Source organism: Lycorma delicatula, chromosome 5, assembly GCF_047948215.1.
Source record: "Lycorma delicatula isolate Av1 chromosome 5, ASM4794821v1, whole genome shotgun sequence".
Taxonomy (NCBI): domain Eukaryota; kingdom Metazoa; phylum Arthropoda; class Insecta; order Hemiptera; family Fulgoridae; genus Lycorma; species Lycorma delicatula.
Window position 1 is genome coordinate 134,312,304 of NC_134459.1, and position 23,336 is coordinate 134,335,639.

A 23,336-nucleotide genomic window follows, 5' to 3' on the forward strand; every position below is an offset into this window, starting at 1 on the left:
TTATTATTTTTTTTCAAATATTTTTTTTCTTACATCGTCGAATAATATATTATTTCAAAATATATATTTATTAATATATTTAATACGGTTTTTAGTAACAAATATACAGCTTTAGTTCGTAATTTAATTAATTTTTATTACTAAATTCATTTATACAATTACATGGATCAATATTTTTAGATCTATTGTAAATTTATTTAAAAATGTAATTCTTTTTCTTTTAAGTAAAAAATTTCATAAAATAAATCAAAATTATCATAGTTAATTCAGAACTCAATTCAGTATTCATTATATCTAGCTTAAAATAACAAAATTAATTTTTTTTTCTTGTAATTACGAAAATTACCAAGAAAAATAAATTAAAAGAGTGAAACATATTAATTTATGAATACTATTCATTTATGAGCCATTTCAATAAAATATAATTCTTATATCAAACAGATTCATTTACATTTAAAACGGGGGAAAACTAAATAACGAGAAATTGTGAATAATTCATGTAAAAAGTAAGATAAATGAATAATTAAATAACAAATTATTATTTAAAGTAAAGTAATAATTAGCTTCGAGTTCAATTAAGGGAAAGTCGTTAGACGGTGGAAGGAGAAAGTGTCTATTGAAGCGGATGAAGAGGGGCTTGGCATTGATGTTCATATTCTTCTTGAAGGGTGGGCGCGAAAGGAATCCAGCAATATAACCCCACTACGTTCAGGAATTCACATATCTTTCATAGAATAGAACTAGCACATTCAACCTCTCACTACTCTTGCCACGATCCAATGAAGTTTTCAACGATCTCTTAACTTCATATCTCTTATTAAAGAAGAGAAAAAAAGAAAATAAAGAGAAAGAAAATATATGTGGCTTTGTAAGCGTCAGAAATAAATTCCTTATCAAATATATTATTTAAAGAAATGATGCTCGCTACCAAAAGTCAAAATAGAAGAACAAATTACATAATTTCAAAGAAAATCTACGTTATATTCACAAACACTCATACAAATGATGGATAAATGGTTTGACTAATAGCGATTGAAATTGCCTTATTTATAATAAATACTCTTTATTAGGACCTACATTTTTTTCAATTTTGACAAACTAATTTTTTCTGAATTTAAAATAAAAAATGTTGATGAACGTTAAATGAGAGGTGGAAAATACCAGTTACTATATATATATATATAAGTAGTACATTGTCAATTTAGCAAAGTATAGAATTTAAAGAATTAAATCATCCAAAATGTATAGTGCCATTTTTTATCTTATTTTTCAATATTACATGCTGTTACCACCTTTTCGTTTGTATTTAGCCTCCAGAACAACTGTAAGGAATTACTTAAGAGGATGTATGAATGTAGTGTAGTCTTCTACATTCCTAGGTCGACCGTTCCCAAGATGTGTGGTTATTTGAAACCCAACCACCAAAAAACACCGGTATCCACGATTTAGTATTCAAATCCTTATAAAAGTAACTTTAGGATTTGAACCTTAAAACTCTCGACTTCAAAATCAGCTGATTTGTGTTGAACCTGCTACCACCTGTTTCCAAGGTATTCCAAGGTGAACAGGGCAGATGTTATAAATACCAGTCTTGATTGTTATATATCGAATGCGAATTAGTACATTATTTTTCATCTTGAACTGTTTGAGTGTGGCTTTTGTAGTTTGTCACAATTATAAAGCTAAATTGTCAAAGAAAAAATGAATCTAGAACTGCCTAGATACAAAGATCCCTTTATAGAATATTTGGAATACGCTGGAGAGTTTTTAAATAATTAAACTAGTTGTGAATGATATTAATGTAATAGTGGAATAGTTAAAATGTATTTTATTAAAAAAATGGAGAAAGATAATTCCATTTTTAGAAATAGTGTGTCAAATAAAAAAATTAAAAAAATTAATCTGGGTTTAGAAATGAAGCTGGATAAATAAAATGGGGTTTGAAATCGGTTAAATAAATTATTTTGTTGTTTTCATAAATCCAACTAGGAAAGAGATGGAAATGTACTTCTACATGGAAAAACTCTGGAATGGATTTAATTAAATGGGACATAAAATATAGAAGAGATGGTTCTGCAACCTACACACTAACTGTGAAGATCCAGAAAAAATAGGCCAATTATTGTTAAATTCAATTATTATGAAAATACATGTGTTTAAAAAGTGACACAACCATACGGAAGAATGTTTCCCTTTTTTGTTGCATGTTTAATTGAGGAAAGATGAGTTACACAGGGCAACAGAGAATATTCATTGTCTCCCAATATATAAGATGTGCCAGAAAAGTATGGTGGGGGTACACCAAACAAGTCCTCCATCAAGCCGCTGTACAACCCAAGAGACAGGAAATGTGGCAGATTCAGCCAAAAGTGGTCAACCGAAGTGCTAACACCAGAAATGTTGAGTGACGCAAGCTGCATATTCTATTAGTCCCAAGAAGTCTGTGCAATGCCTGTCTAGCCAGTCTGATCTCCCTGTTGATACTGCCCGCATAGTATTGCGCAAGTGTTTAAAGATGCAGCGTACAAAATTTGTGATGTTTACAAGTTGTTACTTGCAGACAGTGGAAAATGTGTTGCTTAGTTTTCTGTCAGTGTTTCATGACATCTGTAACACCAGGTGGGGAAGAACTCGATGACTGGTTTTGGTCTGACGAGGCATTGCTCAACCTTGATGGAAACATGAATGCACAGAATTTACACATTTGGTATATGGAAAATCCACGTCAGCTGCCTGGACAAAAAGTGGGTGTTACTGTGCAGTGTCATGAGGGTGAATCTTCATGATATTCTTTTATGGTACAGTGAACAGTGTGTGATACATACAGATGGTGCAACAATTTGTAAAAACTACACCTGCAGACTGGCTAGAGTATGAGAGGTTTCAGCAGGGCAATGCTACGACTTATACAGCCAACAACACTGACTTTCTTGGATCAGTGTTTTCATGAACAAGTGATTTTGAAGGGGTTGTGGGCCCCTTTGTCTCCTGATTTATCCCCTCCTGACTTTCTCTTTTGTGGATACATTAAGGATGCTGCTTACAAAACTCATCCTCACACCATTCACAAATTGAAGAGTGAAATTGAACAATGTGTCACTGCAATTCCTCAACAAAAATTACATGTGTTTAAGAGCACGCAGCATTGTATTCAATTATATGAATCGCATAAGGGAGGCCATTTTCAACTACTATTGTAACTTATACATTTCCCAAAAGGATGCGTCATTTTTTTGAATACCTAAAAAATAGAAGTTTATATTGATAATAGATACATTAGAATGGATAGATTATAGAAGCAATGGTCAATTCAGTGTAGGATGTCTTATAATGTTTGCAGGTTTACATTTGTATTTATGAATATTGAAGAAATTCAAAGAAATATTAATTTGATTTTGAACAAAATATTTTATTTTATTTTGATTGGCAGATAAATGGGTAAGGAGTGAAGTAAATGCTAAGTTATTAGCATTTAGGAACAGAGGGTGACTTCCAAGAAAATTTCACTAGCGTATAAAAATAAGTTTGCAATGTTTAATCTATAATCCATTTGAAAATTCTAATTACATAATGAACACTTTTGTATGCCTTTGCAGAGGAGTAAGCAACTAATTTTAAAATATTCAAATGCTGAATGTCAATTACAAGTATTAACAGTTAATTGCAGTGCAGGATTTTAACACCAATTAAGTAAGAAATTTCATTGTTAAATAATGAAAGTGAATTATTAAATATAACAGACTTTTAGAACATTAAACAGTTGCACTCATAGCTATAATTATTGGGGATGCTGCATCAAAAATTTTTTTTTGGGCCTTTTCAAGGCCATGGTTAAAGTTTTCTGTAAAATAAAAGAAACAAAAAATAATAATTAATCGAATAGTGGAAGCAGGATAATAATCTAATTCTACACTCTATCACATTCAAGAATACAGTGCATGGTTTTTAATCACATTGTGCTTAAAAACTGTATTCAGTTTAACTGAATAAATAATAAAATGTCAATACAGATAATTTTTAGTATTATTAGGTAACAACTTAATAAAATATCTGCTTAAAATCACTGCAGTCCAACAGTGCTTAATTTAAATTTCTGTGTACACATAAACAAACATGCAGTTAGTTTTTACTAATTACCTTCTCTTTCGCCCTTCCAGCAAGTTTTTGGACAGATTTGACAATCAAATTGCCCTTGCTTTCCGACATCTTCTGATCACTACTGAAAAACACAACTAAACCACTTTCATATTCCTTACATTGACTAAACTAAAAAAGGAAACGAGAACAAGGAACGTTCCATACACACGTGGAGTTAAAAAAACCTATTTTCCACCAGCACGCAAAGGTTGACACTATGGGAGCAACAGTGTCCTCTCTCCCTTGCAGCCTCGTATACAGCTTCCTATGTGCGCATGCACCCAACAGTCAAACACCACGCTGCTTCTGGAACTATGAAGTACACAGTTCCGTACAAAGATTTTTGTATCTTTTTCATAAACTGGGAGATGGCTACTGACATTAAGCTTAAGGATTACATATTGTACAAGTATAAAAAAAGTATTAAAGAAAAAAGGACTCATTATATTAAATGTTATTGATAATATCAAGTGGAAATAAGGAGTGCTGCAGTTCCACAGTGCCTATATGTGAGCCGCCACTGAATAGTTGACCCCTCCATTAAATCTGTTTAAGAGAAAGTTATTACTATAGCTAGTGAACTAAGTAAAAATATAAATCTTACTAGGAGTATGGACATTAAAGATAAAAATGAAAATGAGGAAGACAGACAATTAAAAAAAGTACCTACAGAATTAAAAACTGTTCTGCAAATATTGACATCATAAAAATATTATATGAATACATTACATTCATTAACTATTTTAAGGAAGAAAATTTCTTTAATCAGCTAAAGGTTCATACTCTCTCTTTCTTTTTAAAGTAAACTTGTTTTTCATCCAACCTGATAATAAGAGGCATGTTTAATTCATGATGGACAAAATGAGTTTAATATTTAGGCTGAGTTTCACCAATGAGTGTTGTACCATAAGTTTCAGTAGTCTAGATTGTTTTTATTCTAAATTTTATATATAATCTAAAACTTTTTATAGAAATACTCATTTTGTAAAGTTAAAAATGTTTGTTAAGTATTGCTAACATTTTTTTTCTTTCTTTTAGTATTTTTATTAACCATCTAGTTTTTTCTCTATATTTTCAGTATCCACTGATAATGATAGTTCAACATTAAAAACTATCATTTAGTTTTCTATTTTAAATTAACTTTGGTCAATGGTTTTTTATATTTGAATTTTTTTTAAATTATTACAATGTGCACTAAGCCTAAAATGATTTAACAGACATATTATGTGGCACAATCATAATGTATATAAGTGGTCATACCTGAAAAAAATTCTGCTGCTCATAAAAGTAACCCATTTGAGATTTATGAGGGAAAGCAAGAAGTTATGTAGTTTCTCAATGCCTTATTCTGTGAATAAACTGTTGCATTCCAGAATGCAGAGTCCGTCTAAACCAAGTGTTGTTCAGCTGTACGAGTAACTTCTGCTTTCTGTTAATTACAGAAACTGGTTCTTTAATGAATATCATAACTCTCAAAAAAAGTAAACTGCTTGGCATCTCTTGTATCACAGGTACTCTACCCTTGTGTCATAGTCAAATAAAAATCTGTAACAGATAATGTACAGCAAATAAATTTCTCATTTCTGGTGTAAAAAAATAAATTATATTTAGCCTACACTGCTTCAGTCAGCAGAAACAAATTTATAAAATTGAGTTCTGGGTTTTATTACCGTAAACTGAATATTAACTTTGCTTTTCCTGACTCAGCTTTTATTCTGTGATGACTATTATTGTAAGTATAGGTAATTCATAAAAGAATATCTCAACCACTTTCAGAACAACATTTTTTAAATCTTATTTTTTATAAAGGCAAAAACTGATACGGTCTAGAAGAATAGTCCATTATTTATGATGAAAATGATTTCATAGTTTAGCTTCCATTTGTATTCAGATTTAGTAGGTAGAAATATATCTTGATAAACATTATTTTTATAAACAAGGTTTTTGGATTCAGAAATCCCAGCCAGTCGACAACAGTGAAATGACGGTTATGGTATGCATATATCCCCAATTTTGATTTTTTCCTTTTTTTAAAGTACTTTGCTAAAAATTAAATGAAAAGATTATTTCCAAAAATAACTAAACTGATGGGATTAAACCATTACTTAAAAATACAAATAAGTGAAAAAAAGATAACTTTAAATTGGGCAAAAAAACAAACAATACGTAAACAGTATAATAAGACAGCAATAATAAGAATTTATGGAAATTAATTGTGATCAGATTACAGAATGTAAGAAATTTCAGCCATTCAGCTATTGCTGTGACATAAGTTTTCCTTTTTCATTCTTTTCCTTTAAATGCTAACAACTTTCAGAAAATATATTTCCAACTCCATAAATGTATACTAAATGATATTTCAATTATTTTTTATTATTTCAATTTTACTCAACATTTAAATTTTTAGAAGTTGGTGCCACATTGAAAGCAATTAGCAGCACCTCACTAACCAACCCATAATTTGTTGTAAATTTCAAAAAGTAAATATAATATAAAAGAGAATTATTATTTAATTATTTTAATGCAGTTTTTTTTTATATCAGCTATTATTTTTCTACTTTTTTTATTTTACTTTTTTAGTAATTTTTTTTCAAATTTTAAAATAGCCTCAAAAATAGTGTGCCATGCACAAAATTACATGGTTTTCTTTATTCACTAATTTTTGCTTGCGTATATGCGTGTATATTTATATATAATGTATTTATTCTTTCAAAAACAAACAAAAAATTAATTTTGTATGTGTATAATATATATATATATATATATATAAAAATAATTAAACACACACAATGTAATAATAATTGTTATTATTTATTACAATGCATTGCTATGATAATAAAAAGAATATCCTAAAAATTATTTAAACAAAACTAATTTAGTAATATTTTTAAATAATCATACATAAGATAAAATTTACAGCTACATTATTATTAGTTAATAAACCTATAAAAATATTAAAAATAAAAAATGATTGCAATAAAAATTGACAAAAAGGAGAAGTATTTAATTTCATACAAAACAGTATTTGTTTATGACAGGTGTCATGTCCAGAAGGTTTATAAAATAAAGATTTATTTTATTAAAATGGCTTTCTTTTTTGTCACGGGTTTGACAGCTAATAGAAATACAACTATAAAGGATCAGTCTTTCATCAACTGTTTAGATAACTATTTTCCTCTTTGTTTATAATTTACTAGTACAAACAGTAATTATGATCAATTTATTCAATTAAAAATTTAATTGAAAATTTTTACCCTATGTAATAAATTTAAAAAATAATAAACAATATGTTCAGTTGTAATTTTAACATAATTTCATTAAATATATTTAATATTTACTCATTAACTACGCTGCAGTAAATAAGTGAATGAAGAAGAATTTAAAAAGTATCAAGTATGTTTTTTTCCAACAAATACTAGGAAAAAAATATTTCATTCTTTACTGAATAATGATTGTATCGAATGTATTTCAAAAACAGATAGTACAGAAAGTTAGGGGGCTAAAAAAAGGATAATATTGCTAGTATGCAATAATACCAGTGACCATGCCTACAAAATAAACTTTTATCTATAGCCGTAGTTACACATGAATATTTCCCTCCACTATCCCACAAAACAAATTATCTGTTGCAAAACAGAATGAAATATAGCAAATGTTGTTTTCTGTCTTGCGTATCATGAAAATACTAAAATATATACTAGGCTTCATGAACTTATTATACCAAATCATAAACTGCCCATAGAACTGCTCTAATGGTTAACTCTTCACACTAAAACAGTTGTTTAACAGCTGATTTTCAAAGATAATTTATTAACTTATACTTAAGATAGTTTTTTTATGGATTTAAATGCACGATAGTGAATACTGGTGTATTGTGATGGTTGGGGTTCAATTAACCACACACCTCACGAATGGTCAGCTTGGATCTGTACAAGACTACACCTCATTTACTTGTCATACATATCATCCTTATCTCATTGGACCATGTGGAGGGTTGGTTATTGTTCGCTAGTTGAACAGATTACAATGTACACATTAGGAAAAGGAAATTTAAAAAAAAAAATCACATACTTCCAAAACTTACATGGTTTTAAAAACACTTTGATAAACTGTAATATTAATTAAAAATTTAACTTTTAACTGACTTTTAATCTAACTGAGACCACCGTTAGGTATTGCCTCAGAGGAGAATGAGATGAATGACAATTTTTGTAGTATGTGAAAATGCTATGCCTGACTGGGATTCAAATCCGAGACTTCCAACTGAAAGGCCAAAATGCTACTACTCACGTCACTGAGGCCGGCTCTCTACTTGGATTCAAACACAATTTCCTAACCTTCTAAAACGCTGAATTTTGACAAAAAATCCTTAAACAAAAGATATTTAATTTCTAGAATAAAATTCATCTTCCATGTTTTTTAACTAACCAATTCAAAAATGAGAACCTAAAATTAATTTTAAATTCATTAAGACCAAAGATATTTTGCATACATGTATATAATTATTTTAACTGTCAAATATGAAGAAAAAACATGATAATTAGTAAATATTTTGACAAAAAGGTAGAAAAACCAATCAAAATGAAATAACAAACCGTATCAAAAATAAAAGAAAAATACTGTTATAATCCACATTAAATTGGCATTGAAGTTATCCACCAAAATAAAAGAAAGTTAGTTTACATCTAAAACATCTACATCTAGGGTCATAATCAAAGGCATGAATGATAAAATTAAAATTGGAAAGAGAAGTAAAACATGGAGATTCACTATTACCAAAATTTTACTCAGAAAGTTTTTATGGAGTTTGCAGTGAACAAATTAAACCTAAAAAGGAAAGATATGGTCAGTATAAATAGTGCTTAGCTAAAATAATTTGTCTTACAAATGACTTAATAATTATAGTGAGTTCAGCTGAAGAGCATAAGAGTAACATTGATAGAGTTGGTTAGGGCAAAACAAAAGCAATCAAAACACTAAACTAAGATAAAGAGGTAATAGTAGATGGTATAAAGGTTATGTGTTCTTAAAAAACAAAAACATTTAAAAACAAAATATTTAAAAAACCAATAATTAATAACTAAAATAAAAGATGTAGTAAGGATATTCCATACTCTTTTGGTAAAATTAAAAAGATTGTACGAGGATTATCAAAAAATACGAAGAAGATTATTTAGCTAATACATTATCCCAAATTATATGGTATTATCCCTTGATGTATGGCAGTATAAAATGGCCATATTGTCTAAAGAAATAGCAGGAAATTGAGAAAACAAGGCGAATAGGTTTTGAAGAGAACTACATCAGAAAAATTATGGTCCAAAGGCTAGCAAAAAATACATAAAAGAAACACTTAAATTTGTGAATTTAAATGATAATTTATCAAAATAATAATAATTTATAAATAAATAATTATTTACAATTATAATTTATAAAAAATAAATGTTATAAAGTAAATTTTTGCATAGACCTACTTCAGTACTCTAAACCAGTAGAATATGATTAACTATATTTTATAGAATATAAATATTTGTTATAACTGAAATACTAGAATTTATGAACATTTATTCATTCAAACAAAATAAATAAGACTAATACTATGCACAATTATTTTAACATTAATCTTCATAACAGTACTTTTAAACAATAAATCTTAATTATTTTTAGTAATGTAAAAATAAAGCAGCTATGCTATACTTAATAATTTCATAGTCACAAATAAATAAACCCAATTGACCCACTTGTCTAATAATGACTCAGAAAAAGCTTAAAATAAAGAGATGGAATTTATTAGGTGCATAATAGAGCCTGAAGCTGTGACACGTTTAAAGTGAGCAAGTACTGGGAAGGGTAGTTATTTGAAGCTTTATGAGATCTAAGGAATCTTTGGCACTTCGAAATTGCATTCCAGTTGAGCATTTTCTCACTTTATTCTAATTGATTTCTTTACCATTTCAAATTATTTTATATTAATTTAGAATTCAATTAATCGCATTATAAATAGAATATAATGAAAGAATTTTAATTATAATACAAAATAAATAATACTACTATTTCAAGGACTAGTATTGACCACATAAAACAATAAATGTAATCACCCATTTACATGCGTTTATTCTCATTTATTTTGGATACTTTTCAAAATTATCTTATCGGGTAAATAATCTACTAATTAAAGCATTTAATTCGCAGTGAAGCTTCTTCATTAAAAATATATTAACTGTTTTTTACATTTGCAATATTGCTTATATATAATACAAATTAAGTTTTTTAACACATTAACTGCCATGAGGGTCACCGGTGACCGGAACCGGCTTCTTTCATTAGGCCATGGAGGTCACCCGTGACCGGCAAAACAGACACTGCTTGATGCTATCGCGCAACATTGGCGGTCATGAACATTACGTATTTTACTAGTTTACCGTGCTCGGCGCGGCCCAATTGATAAACGCTTTTATTGATAAAAAAATTAAACCTCAAAACACACACACTGTTTAACATTTAGGCCTACAATTAACAATATTTATTTATAAAAACAAAAATACCAGTATGAATACATCATAAAATTACGCAAAATACGTATACAATACAAAGACAATAAACATTGACAACAATGAAATTGAATATATATGATTAAATTTATGTTAAATGTTTTGTATTATAATGATATATAAAGTCGTAAAGAACTATATAAAAATATATGGAAAAGTTCATAGAACTTATGTAAAATAAATCCTATATAAAACTCAGTAACGATGTTCTCTATTGAAACACGGAAAACAACCTGTGGCTGAGCTGGACATTCGGAACAAAATGTTGTAACTATGTTTTATTTTTGGCATATTTCCGGTCATGTGTCATCACGTTCTTCTATAGCAACTTTGGCACCATTTTTTAGTTTTCCTTACTGGACCTTCTTCGCGTTTTAACTCATGTTTTAGTCGTCTAGGTCTAGAAGATGAAGCATTTGCTGCCGTTTATTATCTTTTGCGCAGAGATGACGAATTAGAGCTTTTCTAAACTCTACCACAGACAATTTTTTTTAGTTATTTTATGTAGAATCATTGCATTTACAACAGCAGTGTTTAACAACAATTCGATGCCTAACTTTCTAAACCGTTTGATTGTTTTTCTCAATAGTGATGAATAGGCACTCATCTGATGGCAAGTCTATAGCAGATTTTGTTTGATTGTAATCTCGTACAATTTTCGGTTTGTATTTTTCTTGACCCCTTCTGTTGGATATTTTTACAAATTTTGTTGATTGCTTTGTAGACAGTAACAAAACCTCCATTTCATTATGATTATTCCATTCTCATTTTCTTTCGCTTTGTATTCTCCAACCTTCAATTTTGAATTTTTTACTTCTTTCGGTATATTCTTTCTATTTTTTCGCAGTGTACCCACCAAGTGAGTTTCATTTGACAATAACTTTTCCCCTAATTCCACACTCGTATATCACTTGTCGGTATATAATGTGTGTCCCTTATTCAATAATGACTGGCAAACAAGATTTGTCGGAGTATTACAGTGTCAAAATTTTTACCAGAATATATTCGAAGTTTATATACATATAACCCGGAATACTACACAACTTGAAAACCTTAATTCCATACTCGTGTCTTTTTTGTTTGTTGTATTGTCCGAATATTATTCTACCACAAAATAGCACCGTGCTTTCGTTCGGCGTATAATGCTTTTGAAATGTTTTATTTAAAGTGTTTACTAAGTTTCTAATTTTGTACAATAGATCACTTTTGTCACAAGAATTGTTGTCTACAAAATGTAGCATACGTAAAAGCATTTCGAACCTATTCAGACTCATTTTGTTTTTTACATAACTTTGTCCATACGACATATACCATGTCGTTATTAGAACAGTAATAGCATAATTTAGGTACTTTTACAATTCCCATTAATAAAATAAGGCCAAAAAATGTTTTGATCTCAGCTTTATCTGCTTCTTTCCACTGATGCAGATGAGAACGCATTTTCAACGTTGCTGTTTTGAGAGTTTGTTGGGCAAACAAATTGGTGTGAAAAGCTATACTTTCGAAAAGTTCGTCAGAAACAATTAGTGAATAAAAATCTTGAGGGGCTGAATTATTCATAGTATATCTTAAATTGAAAGGTTTCTACCTGGGATTTCAATATACGGAATCATACTTTGCTGATAACCCTTAGGTTAAAACCATTTTGATGATGAAGAATTTGTACCTGAAGTGTTTGTTTGAGTAAAATTTCATCGTCACTTTGACTATCACATAAAATGCGTCGACGTTTTATATTTCGAACCGTTGGCACCACACCAATGAATCATCACTATCGTAAGATAAACTCTGTTTATTACTACACTGTAACTCTGTTTGATCTAATATTTCTAGTAATAATTGTTTAAAATCGTCATCAAACTCAATTTTGTAAAAAATCTATCCCGTAGGCCTAAAGCAAATTCTAGAAAATAACGAAATCAGAACATGAAAATCTCGAATGCAGCATACAACACACAATCACCGCTAGTACCGGAATTAGTTCTGTAATTCCTGTAACAGACTTAGTTCCTGTAACAGTTGTACATCCATTGGAGTGCGCTACGTGTCACTCCAAAAATCAAAATTTGAAATCAAATTTTGATTTCCAAAAAGATAAAAAATTTTGAGATTCAAAACCATTAAAATAGATCATAATTTGACCAAAAATTAAAAAAAACTTCCATAAAATTTTTGGAAATGGATGGCAGTTAATGTGTTAAATTTTATAAACCTGTACTATGTAAAAGGATTAATCTAAATTCTTTATAGCATTAGTAAATTAAACTAGGTGCATCATCATTAAACCAATATTTTTTGTTTGTTTTATGTAATATGAAAGATTTCTCTATACATAAACATTATTTTGATCATAAAACAAAACAGAAGTGACAGCCAGAGCATATTTAACCACCCTTACAGCCACCTTTTTTTTAACATAAAACATTTTCATTATTATAATTTCTTCCAACTTGAAAAATTAATTAAAAATTTTAGATCAAATGAACAGTCCCATCATCATCATGAGATCTCTTATGTAATAATTTAAGTGTTTCAACTTCAAATAATTTAACCAAAGTTTAGATAACAGTTGTTCATACAAAAATAAAGAAAACAATTTTTTTTATGATTACTTCACCACTTAAGTTCATACACTTTCAATGTATAAAAAAATTCAAAGCCTAACCAAGATTCAAACTAACACCTGTTGGATAAAAGGCTGGCTAGAAGGTTATGAAAAAAATTCTCATAGGTATATTTCCAAAATGCTTCATTTTCCATCCTCCTGTCAGTGTGTTACGTAATTCTCAAAAATATAATGAAGTGTTTTAATAACATTTCTGATACTCAAATTTAAAAACAATTTTTCAGAAAATAAATTTTAGTTGACAAATTATGGTAGAGTCAGTATTTCTGTAAATATTGGTTTTCTCAAACGTTTTTTATCAGGTAAATCAATCATTTATGGTATACAAAGTGGTAAAAAATTTGTTTAAATAAGAATCAAAATTATAGTCATGGTAGAAATTGGAAGAGCAAATTTTGTGGCAGTTGCCCAAAATGAAAAAAAAAAAACTTTTTCTTAGAATAATGTCTTCCTGAGCACATGAATATAATTATACATACATAATGTTAAATATGACATCAAATTTATCCTAAATGCTAATATATATTTATATGCTATATATAATATATATGCTAACACTATATTAATAATATAAAACATTATATTTACTAGCAGAAAATTATTTCTTCAGATTTCTACCATAATCCTGCTGTTTGAAGTTTTCATAACAAAATGTTTCCAATTTTATTTAATAATATAATTAATTTACAATGATATTCATTATTTTTTTATCCTACACAGATACTTAGGTACCATGTTAACAGAAAATTGCAAAAGTAGAATTGGAATAAAAACAACAGCAAAGATTAGAGAAACATTTAATAAATAAAAAAATCCTTATTAAATATTAAGGTGTAGTTAAAGTTGAATAAGCATCTTGTGAAGTGTTACATTCAGAGGATACTTCTGTGTGGATGTGAAACACATTCTTTTCTTTTTTTCTAAAAGAGAAAAAAACTGGAGTAAATTTGAAATGCGGACATGGAGTTGTTTGGAGAAGATTAAGTGGACAAACAAACTGAAAAATTATGAAGTAATGAGGAGAGTGAACAAAATAGAAGCTTAATTAAAACAACTGAGAATCTGAGAGCTAACTGACCAATATATATAATGAGAGAAAAAGACATAATTAAAACAGTGTCAGAAGGATCAATAGAAAGTGTCAAATAAAAAGATTAACAACAGATTATAGATAGTCTAAAAGGAAGTGGGAACTAACTGCAACTCAAAAGTTCAGCTGCAAGTAGATGAGAATGGAGGCGAATATGATTTAGAAAACTTCCCTCAGTTCAAATAACAATCATGTGATAATTCAATAAAATTGAAGAGCAACAAACTAAAGATAAAAAATTATTATTATTTACTTTATAAAGAATAAAACCTCAATAAATTTTTAAAATATGAATTTCTATCAAAGAATCAAAAAAATATAACCATCACACAGAAGACTAAATTAAACAGAGCTTTTTTCTTGAATATTAGTTACTTCTCAAAATTTGGCTATTTAGTGTGAACGCTGTATAATGCCTTTTTGCAGGGTGCCTAAATACATTCTTTTTTTACAAATTCATTAATTAGATCTATTTAACATGAAATAAGTTTAGTTATTCATATGTAAAATTTTCAGTATTAAAAAGTGAAGATGTTCACAACTACAAAGCAAATAATAATTATAATTTTCAAATTTCTGACAATACATATTCATAATCTGTAACTATTTATTAAGATCCTGTTATACAGAGTGATTTATGAAGAATCACAGGATATGTTCTACTGGTGAAAATAAAAAAAAGTTCATATAAACAAATGTTTGGAAATGCTTCATGTTTCATTAATGAATATCAGCTGGCAAAAGATTTTCTCCTTATCTCTGTACCTTTGGGCTGCGCATCTTAATCAATTGGGATGAGGTTTGAATCCTAGCAAGGGTCTGGGGCATCTTTTACCTATTATTTCATCAATATTACCCTCATTAGTAAAAAATGAATATAAAATGATTGAGGTAATAATACTAAAATTAAATCCTGCGTTTTAAGCACTGCTTTAACTGAGCAAAGGAAAGTTTTTAGTCAATACCTTTTAAAAAAGTAACATTCAAGCTTATCCTTTCCAGAATCTACAACATTACTGTTTAACAATGTATTTAAAAATTTATTGTTTCCTGTTATTTTTACAAATATCCTGAAATCTGTAACAAATTGACAGCATTTCATCAAGAATATTCTGGAATAAAATTTTGGTAATGAAATATGCATTTCATATATTATATATGAAAAAATAATATAGATTATTTTTTATTCCAGTTGTATGTGCATCCCCAGAACAACTAAAAACAGAAAAACTATTTGCATTCAACCATTAAAATGTCAGAATAAATCTGAATATTTGTAAAATGTCATTTTAGAAATTTATATACTGCAAAACTAGAATTTTTACAGAGAGGTTAAAATAAATCTAAATAATAAATAAAAAATATCAAGAATATTTAGACTTAACACTGCATCAATATAACAAAATAAATACAAATATATCATTCATATATAATAATTAAATTTATAATAATGTCAAGATTTTAAATAAAAATAAAAATAAGTATTTTTAAATTAAAAAAAAAAAATCAGCTTAATGTAATTTGCATGAAAAAATAAAATTTATTTTGTAGAATATCTATTAACATAATCTACTCAATTGTATTAAAATTATTATGAATTTCAATAAAATAAATACATACAACTATAATTAAAAATTATTTAAATTACAGAGATGGAAAAAATCAATAAGAACTTTTTTCATATTCAAAGTACATTATCGCAGAATATAATTTTAATTTAGCTCTATGAATGCACTCTTTAAGTAGTGCCTATGTTCTCATTCACCAGTGGTAAATTAGTAGTGAAGCAGACACCCACTGCTACTGGCTGCCTCTTCCAGGGCCAATTTTCTTCAAGAGGCTACAACCTCACCCTTACCTAAATTAATTTTCCATTGTGCTAAACACTCGAGTCTCGTTCAGAGTAATGGCGTACAGATTCTTATAAGAATGTGAGATGCATTTTCAACAACTGTATTCATAACTACAGCAGAAGTATTTTATGAATATATATTTCAGAATAAATAATCTTCTTTACTTAATTACATCTTTTAATAGAGTGTATATAATCATTATTAAAAAATGATTTTTAACGAAGTACTTATTAGATTTATCTTTCAAAAAATTTAACAATATTCATACTTTTTAATAAATAGAATTTTAAAAGAGTTTGAGATTCCACAGTTCCATCTCGCTTAATATTTTTCATACATGGTTCCTCTAGCGTGACGATTAAAAATATAATATTCATTCATTGAAAATCCAATATTTTTCTAAAGACATAAACCCTTCATTCTTTCTACAAAGTGAATAGGTGTGGTTTCTAGTATTCAAATGAGAATTCAGTAATTTTGCTTTTATATTTTATGATGCTACATCCTGAACCCTTCCAGGAATTTGCAATAAAACTTTCAGAGATCTATTCCACAAAAAAGTTGCAGGTAATCTTTTCAACAAGTGAAAGTCTGTACAAGTGAAACTTTGTAATCTTAGTAAATTAAAAAAATTACAGGTATTATTTTGCAACTGTAAAACAACAAAAACATTCAAAAAGTACAAGTTTGTAGTTGCTCTTAGTAAAATGTTTGCACAGGTAATCAAAGGTAGAGAAAAAGTTTATTATTGTGATTACATTTTGAGTTTGTTAAATAAAAATGATTAAATAATCTATGGATGATGCTGTTACTTGATAATCCATCATAAAGCAAAATATGTCATTTAATTTTCACAAAATTTATTTAAAAAATTGTAACTGATTTGGTACACAGCAATTCCTCAGATGTTACAGAGTAGATGTTAAACCAAAAAAATTAAACACCAAAAAGAGTACCAATAGGGAGTGTACCCTATTTAAAAGGATATTTGAGAGCACAAATAAGGGGTGGTGTTTTTGGTTTTGTATTTACCCTTTTCTTTACAATGTACTTTTAGCTTTAGTATTCTATTCATAACATATTGTAAATAATAGGTACTGTATACTGAAACAGCTGTTGTGCAGATAATAACTAAATATCAAGAGAATAATGAAAGGTTTAGAAAGAGTTTAGCATCATTATTCAAAATTGTAGGTTACAGACTGCACATCATCCTAATAACAAACACAAAGCTTTAATCAAAATTGTAAGTTATTGCTCTTCAGCGTTTGGAAATGGCAGACAGTGCAGTTCTGTAGCAGATTTTCACAAAGCAGCAAAGTCTAACATGTACCATGCAGTTGTCAATGCAATAAATTATAAAATATCCTTAAGTAGTAGGTTGGTCAGAAAATGTAGTAGGTAACATAGGGAAGAGAGTTTAGAGTTAATCCTTATTAATTAGACGTCTTATGAAAGGAAATACAAATATACAGTCGGTCAATAAATTGAAATCATTCAATAAAGATAAGCTGGAAGCAAGTTAACAGGATAATAATAACTTCGCAACTGACTTACAAAAAAAAAAAATCATCATGATAGTGAAATAATAGTTAATGTTTCATATGTACAAAGATTGAATGAGGGAATTAATTCTTTTAGGTAAATGAGACAACCATCTTGGAAAATTTAATTCAATAATATTCTGTGTGTTAAGAAGAAGACATTCTATTGTACAGTTTTGTTTTTAACTAATATTGCTATCGTTATAAATAAAATGTACATTTTTCGAAACATCTTTCTTTTATCTGTTCAATGAAACACCCTAACAGTTTTTTTGCTTGATGATATCGCCACATAAGCTTGAAAGCTTGTGGCGATATGGAAATGTAGCATATAAAAAATGCCATGCCTGGCCGGGATTTGAACCCAGATTAATGTTGAAGAGTACGGTGAGAATTAAAATATTTGAATTATACAGCAACTTGTACTTTTTTCTGCCAATTGTAAAATTGTATTCGTTTTTCTACAAGTTTCAATTGTTTACAGAACACCTGTAGGCTATAACTTGCAGAGACCTGTAATTGTAAAATTGTATTTTTAATGTGTACTTTTATATAATAGACCTAGGATGTAAAAAATGTAGTTTACTATCTTACCCAAAACTTTAAGGAAAAGCATTTAATTTATTTACAATAATGCAAATTACAGACTTTCTAATAAATGAAAAATCACTAAAAGGTACATACTAATAAATTAGAAACAATTTTTTTGATAGTTCATCATTTGAGTGGTTTTGTCAGTTTCTCCACAATTCCTTAGACAATTATGTACGTATGAGTAGTGCACAATATAAAATTTAGTAATTTTTTTCAAAATTCTGCTTAGTATCATTGCATTTATAAGATACAATAGTAATAATATGTGTTATAACAATAAAAATTATTTGTATTTCACATATTTACTTCACAATTTACTTATTCCACATATTTCAGCAATTGATAAAAGAATATTATTTATGTAAAATTATTTCTTCATACTTAAAAACATCACAAACAACATCTTCATGGTTCTTATCTCCAAGACATCATTTAAATTTACATCAAAATAAGCCAATGAATGTTTAAGATTATTTTAATATGTTTTTAAACAATCAAATTACTGTCAGTAGAGTTTCAAAACACTTTTATCTTGTGCTGCACTTTCAGATTTTTCAACTGCATTATACTCTTAAACTAGTATTTACTATTAGTAACTGTACACAAACTGAAAGTTAAAGATCACAGTTTTTCATTTTATTAATTAATATATAAATTCAGTTTTATTTATTAAAATTATTTGTAAAATTTATTAACCCCTGTCCTTCATTGATTACACACGAACGTTCTATGACATTGGAAAATTGTTATTTCTGTTTTTCCATTACTATCATATAACAGATATAAGGCTACAATCTACATGATAAAAATAATAATTTTAACTATTACAAATAAATAATGATGAAAATGAAATATAAAAAAGTAACAGAAATATTATATTTATGTGTTCAGAAAAAAAAACGATTAATAAGGATCAAGAAAAAACTGTACCTTTCATAAGAACAAATATTATTAATACATAAGCATGAAAAACTGTATTGACAACACTAGATTTAATTATTCAAATTCTGCTAACTGTGTAATGCAAGATTGTTACCTACAAGATAACCTTTTGGATTCACTATCCTTACAGAATTTTGTAATACTATATACTGTGGATACAGAGGATTAAAGTGTTAGTAAAATTAACCAATAAAGATAAGGGCTATCCTGAAATTGAATTCTGACTGACTATTGAAAATAAAATAACTGTCATAGCAATGTAATGCAGATCCAGCAACCAGCATCCAGCAGCCATCAGCAATAATATAATCTTTTACCGGTTTAGCCTCAGGGAATCACTAACAGGTGTTACTTCAGAGGATAAATGAGGATGATATCTATGAGTATAAGTGAAGTGTAGTCTTGTATAGTCCCAGGTTAACCATTTCTGAGATGTGTGGTTAATTGAAACCCAATCACCAAAGAACACCCAGTATCTATGATCTAGTATTCAAATCTATAAAAGTAACTGTATTTACTAGGATTTGAACGTTGGAACTATCAACTTCAAAATCAGCTGATTTGCAAAGATCTTATTACAAATAAAACCCTTCAATTCTTCAATTCTATTCAGTGCTGGTAAAGTAGTGATTGATTAAATATAGAATTTATAGTCACTCCCACAAATTGTGAGAAACATAGTATGATTTGTTATTGCAGGTTGAAGAACATTGTGTTTCTTAGATGCAATGATGATTGTAAATTTATGTTAACATTATAAGTAACAGCAACCTAAAAATTGCTTTGAGAAAAACGCTTTACAGAGTGATTACAAGTACCTTTACTAAGCTGAAGGACTGGCTGAATACCAGTTACTATAAAAGAATTCACAAATGAAGTTAGGAACTTTCTAATCCTGGTGGCAGAGCTCTTCAAAGAGAGTTTGCTCGTGAGCTTCAAAGAGAGTTTTTCATCTATGTTAAGCAACTGAATGTAGATTGCAACTATGTAATAAATTAATGCAGGCATGCATGGAATGCAAGTATATCGTTTACTGATTTATTTGTCACCGAGACATTTTGGAATAATCCTCATAATAATAGTAATATTTCCTATTTTTTATTTTCCCAACTTAACCTTTTCCCTTTTTGGCAATTTAAAATTCTGTCTTTAACTGATAAAAGAAGTATCTACATAAATAATAAATTGAAACAATTATGTGAATGTATGTATATTTTTTATTAGGTTTACAAATTCACTATTTTCTAATTTTATAAAAGAAAGACTATATCCTTTTTTTAGCATTTCTTTGGACGAACTAGGTAATTCTTGAATTGTAAATCTCTGTAAAAATAATAAGAAAATGTATATTTATTTTTAACAATAATATCAGGTGATAAGGATTTAGGTTTTAGAATTAGATTTAAGTTAGTTACTGGATTTAGATTTGTTGTTAGATTTAGATTACTAGATTTAGGTTTTACTGTATTACCAGTCAACAAAATTAAAAAATCAAATACTAATATCTTTAAAAGTATAAGAACTAACTAATTTTAACTAAGGTTAAAATGTTATTACTATTACTTTACTATATTATTATTTTATTTCTACTTGTAAAGTGTAAATTGCAATCTATAAAAATTGTGATTTTAGACGCAAATGAGACAGAGATCACCATTCTTGAGATGTGTAATTAATTGAAACCCCATTAACAAAGTATAGCGCTATCCGTTATCTAAAATTCAAATTCATACAAAAGTACTTACTTTCTAGGATTGGAACTTCAGTACATTTGACTTTAAAATCTGTAAATAACTGATTTGCAATGATTATTTTACCATTAGATCAACCTGGTAGAAGTTTCTACATTATTAAAAAAATATTTTTAGAAATTTAAATATACCGAGTGGCGCACGAAATGGTCTAGCATTTGTTTTGGTAATAAATGTTTAGGTTAGTAATTATTAGAACTATCGGCACATAAGTTGGCGCAAAAACCTGCTAGCAATCAGCAACTTCCGGCAGGGTACTAGTCCGGTTGGAAATATTTCAGTTTAATGCAGATGATATTTATAACAAAAAATATATACCATGCTATTTAATTAAAACTAGTTTAGTATCACAATTAATATTATTATTTAAAAGTAATTATTTTTTCTACTCACTTTATTGCTGTAGCTCACAAATTACGAAGTTGCTGTCGCCGGTAGATTCTAAAGAGCTCGTGTCCGATTCTGAATTCACATTTATCACAAAATTGTCGATGTGCACATCATATAAATGTTCATCTTTAATGAATTTTTTTCAACCTTGACAACATGCTCGCAGACATTGCTCCACTCAGCTTCAGAGACTTTATGAAATTCCTCTTCGGCTAACTTAAGAACGTCTGACATGTTAAAAGTTGTATTTCTTTTAGCTACTTACCCTTTCACTTGACTCCATATCATTTGAATTGCATTTAAGTCAGGGTTATAACGTGACAACCGTAGAACTGTGTGAGCATAATTTTCGAAAATTTCATTAGACATTTTTTTGATTTTCTTATAACTTATTATAATTTTAAATAAATCAAAATTGATTTATTTAAAATTATAATAAGTTTTATATGATAAAGTGGTTAGCCGAACAACGATAAACTGTTCTCGATTTTTAGAGTTAGAATTTGGCTGCTTTTGTAGCAGAACGTTGCGATACAATGCGTTATCTAGTACAATGACCGACCGAGGTGACAAGTTGGGAATACTCTCCCGTAACAATTTCATGTACTTTTCATCCATACGTATACTTTTCGGAATCCATCGATTTGTGATAATCTCTTTTCTTATAGGACTCACAAAAGTATAGCATTGTTAATTAATCAGCCGGCATAAATAATAATGAGCCCATGGATACTGGTGTTTTTAGTACCTCGTGAAGGTTTGTTGTGCCTACTCACGATTTTGGTATAATGTGACTACTGTGAATGTAGGTTTCATCTGTATATACACGTTCTGTCAGTATTTTCCAGTTGTCTTTATTTTTTCCACCTAAATCCCATTTTACATAGTATTCTCCTTAAAGATGTTTCACTCCTTTTGAAATTATTTCACTTTTGCGGCTTTTTGTATAATTCTCTTCACAGTAGGAGCACATTTTCAAACTCGGTGGTCGCAGTCTTTTAAAAAAATACGTAGAGTTTACGAAAAATATAATAGTGAGGTTCAGTAATTGAGAGTAAGCGCGAACGGCCTGCCGATGTTCGTTTTCCACAACATGTTGGAGCTATCAGAGCAGAGTTATGAGGAGCCCGGAGGACAGATCAACTAGAAAAGAAGCAGCATAACTTGGGATTTCTAGGCGATCTATGCAGTGTTTTAAAAGCCGATTTTCATTTGTATCCTGCATAAAATTAAGTATTTTGTTGACAAACATCAAAGAATGGCATTCGCTGAACGGGCAGTGAACTAAGACGTATTGTTGAACGACGTTTGGTTTTCAGATGAGGCACATTTACACGTAGACGAGGTTGTTAATAAACAAAATGTGTGTTTTTGGGCTCCGAAAATCCACACGCGCTTCATGAAAAGGTACATCACGCTCTAAGAATTACAGAACCGGCTGCTAACTCAAGTCACGGGGTAATAGGGCCAATCTTTTTTGAACAGACAGTGAACATTATCTAAACATGCTAAGTAATAATTTTGTTCCTCATCTTTTTGGCAAAAGGATTTCAATTAGAAAACGAGAGGTTACACGCAGCACACAGCTAATGTTGTTTTAGACTTTCTGCATGAAACATTTTATGCAAATGTCATTTTAAACCGATTTTGTAATAATTTTGCACGTGGACAGAACAGGCCGCCGAACAGTCCTAATTTGAATCTGTGTGATTATTTTTTTTGAGGATTTCTAAAGAAGATTTTCCCTTATCCTCGAACAGTGACTGAACTGCGAGTGCTGATCATTGAGGTGTGCAATGAGATAACCAAGGATATGTGTCGTCAAGTTATTAACAACACAGGAGTTCTTGTTGAAGAA

The 23,336-nt window shown here is 28.8% G+C and overlaps 1 long non-coding RNA gene across 1 annotated transcript; it reads right to left on the reverse strand.

Moving 5' to 3' along the window:
- Positions 1-3,546: 3,546 nt before the first annotated feature.
- On the reverse strand, positions 3,547-21,264 carry LOC142324543 (uncharacterized). Its single transcript, XR_012756316.1, has 3 exons — positions 21,083-21,264; positions 5,398-5,682; positions 3,547-3,841 (listed from the first exon to the last, which is right to left on the reverse strand). It is a non-coding gene; the product is annotated as an uncharacterized LOC142324543 (long non-coding RNA).
- Between the last annotated feature and the right edge of the window lie 2,072 nt (positions 21,265-23,336).